Source organism: Salvia splendens, chromosome 19, assembly GCF_004379255.2.
Source record: "Salvia splendens isolate huo1 chromosome 19, SspV2, whole genome shotgun sequence".
Classification (NCBI taxonomy): domain Eukaryota; kingdom Viridiplantae; phylum Streptophyta; class Magnoliopsida; order Lamiales; family Lamiaceae; genus Salvia; species Salvia splendens.
The window spans coordinates 11,130,968-11,140,709 of NC_056050.1; positions in this window are offsets into that span (position 1 = coordinate 11,130,968).

Consider the following 9,742-nt stretch of genomic DNA (forward strand, 5'->3'; position numbering starts at 1 on the left):
AATTAAAACGTACTATGCGTTATCCTAACATCGAACTGCATTTGGCCTCTGGCCATGTGTTTTAGGTTCTGCTAAGGCTTCAACTTAGTGACTATGAAAAATTCGTCAAATGGGATGTGGTTATTGAGGGTTTAAAAGTTGGTATATGAATAATAACATATCGGGTTGATTTTTACAAATCAATTCAATCACTTGTGCTTTGCACTATCCTAACCTTGTGAAAGAGTAGGTTTATGCAGGGTCGTGCGTTCAATTAGTCAGGAGGTGACCTGGACTTAGCAGTGTCATTGACACGAGACCTAAAACGTGTTATCAAAACCTCAACTCGCTTTTACTGGCTAGTATAGTGGTGTAATGGTCGAATCCCGCAGAGACGAATAGTTGTGTGATACGATTGTGACGACACTTTGGAAGGGTTGGTTTGCTACCACGGTTAGGGTTGAGTTTACCTAGACGTAAATTAAAAAGAGGAACTTATACTTTCCTAACAAGTAATTATTGTTACTTTGGCATGTGGCTGAGTGCGTGAATATGTATGACTAGACTGCTCCGGTGTATGTGAAAAGCAAGAAATTACTATAAATGGCTAGACAAAGTGTAACATCCTAAAATTTTTTGTGACTTTTGTTTTAATATGGATGTCGAGTGGAAAATTTTCTTTTATGAAATTATTCATTCCTATGTGATTGAGTTGATTATGTGAAATAATTGTCATGAGCGATGTTGAATGAAATGTTATATACATTATATTTTCAATGTGGGGAATTAATTAAATGAGATCATGCATTTTGTTCTAGCCAAATTCATTGGGAATTTTCGGCCCCTTCAAATATTGGAAATATTTTCTTCTTGGATTTAATTGATTGTTTTGAGATATTTATCCAAATTAAATCCAAATCGAATTATCCCTAATTTGTGCTACATGAAATTCGAATCCTAGCCTAATCTTGTGAGTTTCGAAAATCCCCTATTTTAATTAGGAGGATGAATTATTTTCTTTGATTTAATTGATGCCTTGTTGATTCCCTTCTTTGATTTAATCTTGAGGGAACTTCAAGATTCACCGAAGAATCACACCAATTGTCGTTTCTACCGTTTGTTTTTGACCAAAGAAGGTATAATTGAATTCTTTTCCTCATCCTTTTCATTGAATCATTGTTCTTGATTCCCTCATGCATATAGTGAGTGTAGGAATTATAGATCGAAAATTTAATCGGTGGGGATTGATGTGTTGTGTGAGGAAATTTGTGGATGTACGTTTGTGAATGTGTATGTGTGAAGTTTGGATGATTCATTGGTAAATGATGTGTGAATATATGAGAACATGAGTGTGAGAGCTTTTTGAAGCATGATTATGTATTGGAAGCATGCATAAATGTGTTTGGATGAATGATGAATAAACCCTAATTTCGAAATTGTGAAGTATGAAAACTGTGGTGTTCGGACAGTGGATTCCGACGTGTGTTTGACCAGCCAAACGATCTTATTTCGACATGAATTTTTAACTGAGTAAATTTTGAGATGTCTTCTGTTTTGTGTATGAATATCAGCCTATTTTGACAAAAGATGAAGTTTTAATGAATTTTTGAAGTTGACTGCGTAATTCTGCCAAAAACTTGTATTCTCGCCCAGAGAGTTTCATTTTTGATTTGACCAACCAAATTGCCTTATTTTGATGTGAATTTTTGACTGGATGAAACTTCAAGTGTCTTCTATGTTGTGTGAAAATTTCAGCCTCATTGGACATCGGATGAAGTTTTGACAAACTTTTCAATTGAACTGCGCAGTAATGCCAGAATTTTTGTGTTCAGACCAGAGAGTTGCACTTTTGTTTTGACTGACAAAATGACATGATTTTGGTGTGAAATTTTAACTAGATGAACTTGAATGTGTCTATTGTGTGGTGACCAAAGTTTAGCTTCATATGAGCTCGGATGGAGTTTTGGTGATTTTTACAAAACGACTGCATAGTTCTGCCAGTTTTCTGTCATGTTAAAAATTGTACTTGTTGTCAAGTTTAGATGAATTACATGATGCATGTGTGATTAAGGAACATATCTTATGGTGTGGTTATGTGCTATACGTTGAGATATATTATGGTATGTTTCCTTATGTGATGAACGTTTGGGATGGGTAAATTAAGAAAACAATGAAAGGAACGATAGGACATGCATGATAATTTGTATTGATGGAAGGCTGATTATGTTGTGGTGTTGGCAAGGGTTGTTGTGTGTACGTGAGCACAAGGAACGAGGGTTGCTTTGAGTTGGGTATTGTATTGTTTAAGCAAGCGAGGTGGGCTTTCTTTTACAAATCTCTTTACCTTTCGAAAATATGATGTGGTGTTATAAGGGTGGTTTAACCTGTTATATCATGCCATGTTGTTTTTGTTTATGAGATTGTTGCATGATGCCTAGTTCGTCTAAGCTTGCTCCGTTAGGCTATATGGTTGTGTTGTGAAACGAATTTGGGTATGAGTAGGGCCGCAAACCCTATTAGGCTGTGTACACTGGTGGGATCGTGAGCCGTCCTTGCTAGTCGGCGGGTCTTGTGGGCGAATAGTGTGGCCACACTTTCGTCGCACTGTGGAATGATGATTGTGATTGATGGATTGTTGAGAAAATGGGGAGATTGTTTGACTGGCCAGTCTATGAAACGTTTTTGTGTTCTCGATGATATTTCTTAACTACATGTAAAACTCGAGATCAATGGTATGGAAGACATAACTGTTATAAAATATTTTCGGAATGACCCCATTGAGTACAACAAGTACTCAGCCCTGCATATGTTTTCCCTATTTGCAGGTTGAGCGGGATGTTGCGATGGATGTTGAGTCGGCCTAGGAATTTTGGATGCGTTGTGTCCTCATACATAGGCGTCATCCTATGACTCTCTTGATAACCTATTTCCGCTGCTATTATTGAAACTGTGTCGGAAGAATTTATTTTATTTAGTACGATTTTTGTCTTGTCAAATACTTTGAGACTTTAACCCGCTGCTTACTTCGTTACTTTAAAATGGTTTTCGTAAACTAAAACAATTATTCTTTTAGGAGTTAATTGAATTATTGATATTTATTTTTCCGTTGTTTTCTTTGAAAAATTGTTTGCTAGAAATCTCCGCACTATTTGATAATGTAATTATGACATTAAGTATTTTGAACTAAAATCCGTTGCTTAACTTTTCAATGAACTAAAATATTCCCCTTATTAAGTTAATTGGGTCTTTCATATGAACTGTCGTCCTTTAAATGTTGTCCTTTATTGCTTTCCCGTGGTCACGACCTCCTCGTTTTATTATCCCTAGTATGGGCAGTCATGACAGAGTGGTATCAGAGCTTCGTTCTTTCGCTCTGGTCCGAGAGTCTTCTTTTACCTTAAGTCTAGATTAGTGAACATTAGACTAGACGTGTCTCGAAGGCTCAACATCCAAAGCATCACGCTCAACCAAAGAAAGTGAGGTATGTTTTAAGTTGTTGAATTCTTGTGAGATCGATGTATAAAATTGATGAGGATATGATGAGGATGTTTTGGCAAGTGTAAGCATGTGAATAAACGTTATGTGTGAAAATGATACTGTGATGATATGATTATGTGGAACATGAGCACGATTGGCATGATGATCTAAACAAGTGTTATATGTGTGAAAATGATATTGTTATGGTATGATTATGGGGAATATGAGCATGATTGGTGTCACGACCGCACTTCCTAAGGATAGGAAGAACGGGGAATCGTGACTCGTGGGGGATTTAAGAGGCGGGGAAGAAGGGAGAACAATCAAAAGAAGTACGACATATCGATCAAAAGATGAAATTTACATTTATCAATCAAAATTCCAATCCTGAAGGTACATAATGTGAATGACATGGTTTGACAATTCCAAGGAAATAGAAGAAATTCTTAAAACGTAGAGTAGCGGAAGCAATTGAGAGTTAGCTACTACTATGTATGAAGACACAATAGTAACCAGATCATTTATTGAATACTGTCTCTGTCCAATGCTCAACATTCTCCGTCTCCCGTCCACGCTCAACCTGCACATAGGGAAAACATATGCAGGGGCTGAGTACTTGATGCACTCAGTGAACTCATGCCCAAAATATATTTCATCAATAAAGCTATATCATGCCACCATTGAGTGACCTCGGGGTTTTAACTTGAAAAGGCCCGAGACACTAAAAAATATCTCAATCACAAACTTTCAACTCAACCTCAAGTCCTTTTTTTCTCATCATTTCAAAACACAACCATTTCTCCTTGATTTATTTAAGAAAATGCCATATCTGTTCTTTAGGGTGCCGTGTAAGGGGCCACTTTCCACGAGCACGAAAACCGGCCAACCCGTTCGATGACTCACAGTCCTCATCGTGTACACTAGCCCGAGCAGGGACGCACCCTTGCTAGGACCCGAATTCGATTAAACTCATAGTAGGGACTCACTCCCCACTAAGCAATCATCAACATCAACATCAATCTCATCAACATCAACATCCTGCGAACGAGAATGTGGCCGCAAACTCGATCACTAGATCGGCCGACCTAAAAGACGGCTCACGATCCCCATTGGTGTACACTAGCCTAAGTAGGGACTCACTCCCTAGTCAGACCCGAATTCGATTTCAATAGGTCTAGTAGGGACAACTCCCTTGCTAAACAAACAGATAGGCATTTCTCCAAAACAAAAGCATGGCATGACATACCCTTTGCAAACTTTATTTTTCCTCAAAAACATATTTAAAACATAAATCATTTTTCTATCAAGGTCGAGCATTATCATATCACATCCACAAAGTCGAGCAATTCACAACCACTCAAAAGCTATCACTTTCACAATCAATTCACAACATATGACAATCACTTTCACACCTTAAACACATATATCACACCGTCATGGAATGAAATAATAATCGGCAATCACACTTGGAAGCAATTTATCACTTAAAAAGATGCTCAAACCGGATATAATAAATCACAAGCTCTTGAAAACAATTTAGTTTGAATGCTCACAAAATACTTAGTTAGAAAGCCCACTTCGTTCGTTTAAAACCTTAATTTGTCTTGTTGTTCCATTCTCGAATAGTGTGCGTGAAAAGCCTTTGTCACCATGAGTGTTCCACCTAGCCCATCTCTTTTTAATTGGTAATCTGGCCCAATCTTCATTAATTCCCATGTTAAAATCAACACATCCGTTTGTCTTAATTTCCCCAAATTCAACATCTGGTTGCGAATTCTTCTGCAACTTATCAGAATCCTTGTTAACCAAATCAGCTAAACCATCATCCTCCACTATCTCTCTTTCCTCCATCTCATAATCCAATCTGGCGAGATCAGATTTATGCTCCACCAAAGATGCTCCACCATCCTCCGCAGTACTTTCTAATTTGATTTCTTCAACCTCAGCATCATCGATTCTATCACCTTCCAACGATTGCGGCTCTGTAGTTTCTTCCTTCTCTTTGCTGCTCCGGTGGCGGTATTTGCGGCTCTTCGATAGCTCCTCCGCGTCGTCGTGTTACAGCCACTACTGCTGTACAGCCCCGTGTTGTACGTCGTCTTTTCGCAGTGTTACCCGCCGCCGTCCAATCCTCCATCGCGTTCCAGCAGTGAGTCCTTCATCATCGCGGTCAGCCCTTGCTGCCCGTTGTTACTGCTGCTGCTCTCTTCTCCACTGCGCCACCACCCGCTTGGTCTCTCCGTCGTTGCTACCTCCACGCTCGTCTCTTTCTCTCTCTCAGTCGAAGGTAAGGCTGCACTTCCCTCGATCAACGCAGCGCCGCTGCTGTCACGGTGCAGTCGACGTCGCATCGCCGCTGCTGCTCGGTGCAGATCGTGCTGCCGTGCAGACGTGGTCGCTGCTGCCAGCACCGAGCCGGCGCCGCCTTCCTCCAGCACGTCGTTCAGCAGCCTCGCCGCTGCCCTCGCAGTACAGCCGCCGTTGCCGCATGCCTGCTCTGTGAATTTTGTGAACAACTTTTCCATCGAAGACCTCTTCTTCTCCCAAATCCCTCTCTTTTTCCACTTCCTACTATTCTCGGCTCTTTCTCTCGGCTCCCCTCTCTCACTCTCTTTTTTTTTGTGGAGTATAAAGTGAGGAAGAAGTGGAAGGTTAATGTAATACTTGTGTGACTCTTGGATGGAAGAATTTATGGTGGAAGAGGGAAGGTGAAAGAGTTGGAGGTGGAGAGTCTTTGTGGAAACCGTCGACCATGGTAAGAAAAGAGAAGAAGAATGGCTTCTTGGGCTTGCTCCCACATTTTGATTTAATTTGTTTTGGGCTCAATAGTTGCAAGCCCAAGTTTGTATATTCATTAATTGGCTAGCTTCTTAAATAGTTAGGGCCCAAGCCATTTTTTGTAGATAATCATTTGGACTCTAACTTAATTCGAGAAGCCCAAATAATAATATACGTTCTTTATATTCTCGCATTTCTTTCGATTAATTAAAATTCACGGAAACTTTAATCAATTCGTTATCTTGTCTTCACAACGATTAAAATCGTCCAACGCAACCACTTATATTTGGTGTTGTTCCAAATATAAATTCATCGACCGTTCTTCAATTTTATGCGCGCCAAGCACTATAAAAAGTACGGGTGTTACAATCTATCCACCTTAACAGAAATTTCGTCCCGAAATTTGCTCATCTCTAACGAACAACTCCGAGTACTTCTCTTTCATTTTATCCTCGAGTTCCCATGTAGTCTCCTCATCACCAAGTCGGGATTCAAAAACATTTCCTCATCATCATCACATCCAACATCAAACAATTCATACTTCAGGATAACCAAATATAACACACAACATTCTAACTTTCCAAAGCAAACACTTTCGAACTTCATTAACATTCAAAACTTTTGAAATAAAAAATTTTCTTTAAACTCTCGCACTTTCAACAAAATTTTTACATCTCACTTTCAACTTTAAAACTCAAAACTTACTTTAACATCAACTTTCATCTTTCATGTAGAACAACAATCCATCGTTCCTCTTCAAAACTTCATCATCTTTCTTTCTTAAAAACTTTTCTATCTTTCTTTCTCAGAAACTTTATCACCTTGCTTTCTCGAAAACTTTCTCATTTCAAAACATTTTACCTTCTCTCTTGTTGAGCGCGACGAGACGGAATGTTGAGCCTTCAATAAATACTCTTTTAGTCTAGCGAAACGAGTCTAGACTAGATTGAATAAAGGACTCTCGGTCCAGAGCGGAAAGAAAAATTGCTCTGATACCATTCTGTCACGACCGCACTTCCTAAGGATAGGAAGCACGGGGAATCGTGACTCGTGGGGGATTTAAGAGGCGGGGAAGAAGGGGGAACAATCAAAAGAAGTACGACATATCGATCAAAAGATGAAATTTACATTTATCAATCAAAGATTCCAATCCCGAAGGTACATAATGTGAATGACATGGTTTGACAATTCCAAGGAAATAGAAGAAATTCTTAAAACGTAGAGTAGCGGAAGCAATTGAGAGTTAGCTACTACTATGTATGAAGACACAATAGTAACCGGATCATTTATTGAATACTGTCTCTGTCCAATGCTCAACATTCTCCGTCTCCCGTCCACGCTCAACCTGCACATAGGGAAAACATATGCAGGGGCTGAGTACTTGATGCACTCAGTGAACTCATGCCCAAAATATATTTCATCAATAAAGCTATATCATGCCACCATTGAGTGACCTCGGGGTTTTAACTTGAAAAGGCCCGAGACACTAAAAAATATCTCAATCACAAACTTTCAACTCAACCTCAAGTCCTTTTTTTCTCATCATTTCAAAACACAACCATTTCTCCTTGATTTATTTAAGAAAATGCCATATCTGTTCTTTAGGGTGCCGTGTAAGGGGCCACTTTCCACGAGCACGAAAACCGGCCAACCCGTTCGATGACTCACAGTCCTCATCGTGTACACTAGCCCGAGCAGGGACGCACCCTTGCTAGGACCCGAATTCGATTAAACTCATAGTAGGGACTCACTCCCCACTAAGCAATCATCAACATCAACATCAATCTCATCAACATCAACATCCTGCGAACGAGAATGTGGCCGCAAACTCGATCACTAGATCGGCCGACCTAAAAGACGGCTCACGATCCCCATTGGTGTACACTAGCCTAAGTAGGGACTCACTCCCTAGTCAGACCCGAATTCGATTTCAATAGGTCTAGTAGGGACAACTCCCTTGCTAAACAAACAGATAGGCATTTCTCCAAAACAAAAGCATGGCATGACATACCCTTTGCAAACTTTATTTTTCCTCAAAAACATATTTAAAACATAAATCATTTTTCTATCAAGGTCGAGCATTATCATATCACATCCACAAAGTCGAGCAATTCACAACCACTCAAAAGCTATCACTTTCACAATCAATTCACAACATATGACAATCACTTTCACACCTTAAACACATATATCACACCGTCATGGAATGAAATAATAATCGGCAATCACACTTGGAAGCAATTTATCACTTAAAAAGATGCTCAAACCGGATATAATAAATCACAAGCTCTTGAAAACAATTTAGTTTGAATGCTCACAAAATACTTAGTTAGAAAGCCCACTTCGTTCGTTTAAAACCTTAATTTGTCTTGTTGTTCCATTCTCGAATAGTGTGCGTGAAAAGCCTTTGTCACCATGAGTGTTCCACCTAGCCCATCTCTTTTTAATTGGTAATCTGGCCCAATCTTCATTAATTCCCATGTTAAAATCAACACATCCGTTTGTCTTAATTTCCCCAAATTCAACATCTGGTTGCGAATTCTTCTGCAACTTATCAGAATCCTTGTTAACCAAATCAGCTAAACCATCATCCTCCACTATCTCTCTTTCCTCCATCTCATAATCCAATCTGGCGAGATCAGATTTATGCTCCACCAAAGATGCTCCACCATCCTCCGCAGTACTTTCTAATTTGATTTCTTCAACCTCAGCATCATCGATTCTATCACCTTCCAACGATTGCGGCTCTGTAGTTTCTTCCTTCTCTTTGCTGCTCCGGTGGCGGTATTTGCGGCTCTTCGATAGCTCCTCCGCGTCGTCGTGTTACAGCCACTACTGCTGTACAGCCCCGTGTTGTACGTCGTCTTTTCGCAGTGTTACCCGCCGCCGTCCAATCCTCCATCGCGTTCCAGCAGTGAGTCCTTCATCATCGCGGTCAGCCCTTGCTGCCCGTTGTTACTGCTGCTGCTCTCTTCTCCACTGCGCCACCACCCGCTTGGTCTCTCCGTCGTTGCTACCTCCACGCTCGTCTCTTTCTCTCTCTCAGTCGAAGGTAAGGCTGCACTTCCCTCGATCAACGCAGCGCCGCTGCTGTCACGGTGCAGTCGACGTCGCATCGCCGCTGCTGCTCGGTGCAGATCGTGCTGCCGTGCAGACGTGGTCGCTGCTGCCAGCACCGAGCCGGCGCCGCCTTCCTCCAGCACGTCGTTCAGCAGCCTCGCCGCTGCCCTCGCAGTACAGCCGCCGTTGCCGCATGCCTGCTCTGTGAATTTTGTGAACAACTTTTCCATCGAAGACCTCTTCTTCTCCCAAATCCCTCTCTTTTTCCACTTCCTACTATTCTCGGCTCTTTCTCTCGGCTCCCCTCTCTCACTCTCTTTTTTTTGTGGAGTATAAAGTGAGGAAGAAGTGGAAGGTTAATGTAATACTTGTGTGACTCTTGGATGGAAGAATTTATGGTGGAAGAGGGAAGGTGAAAGAGTTGGAGGTGGAGAGTCTTTGTGGAAAC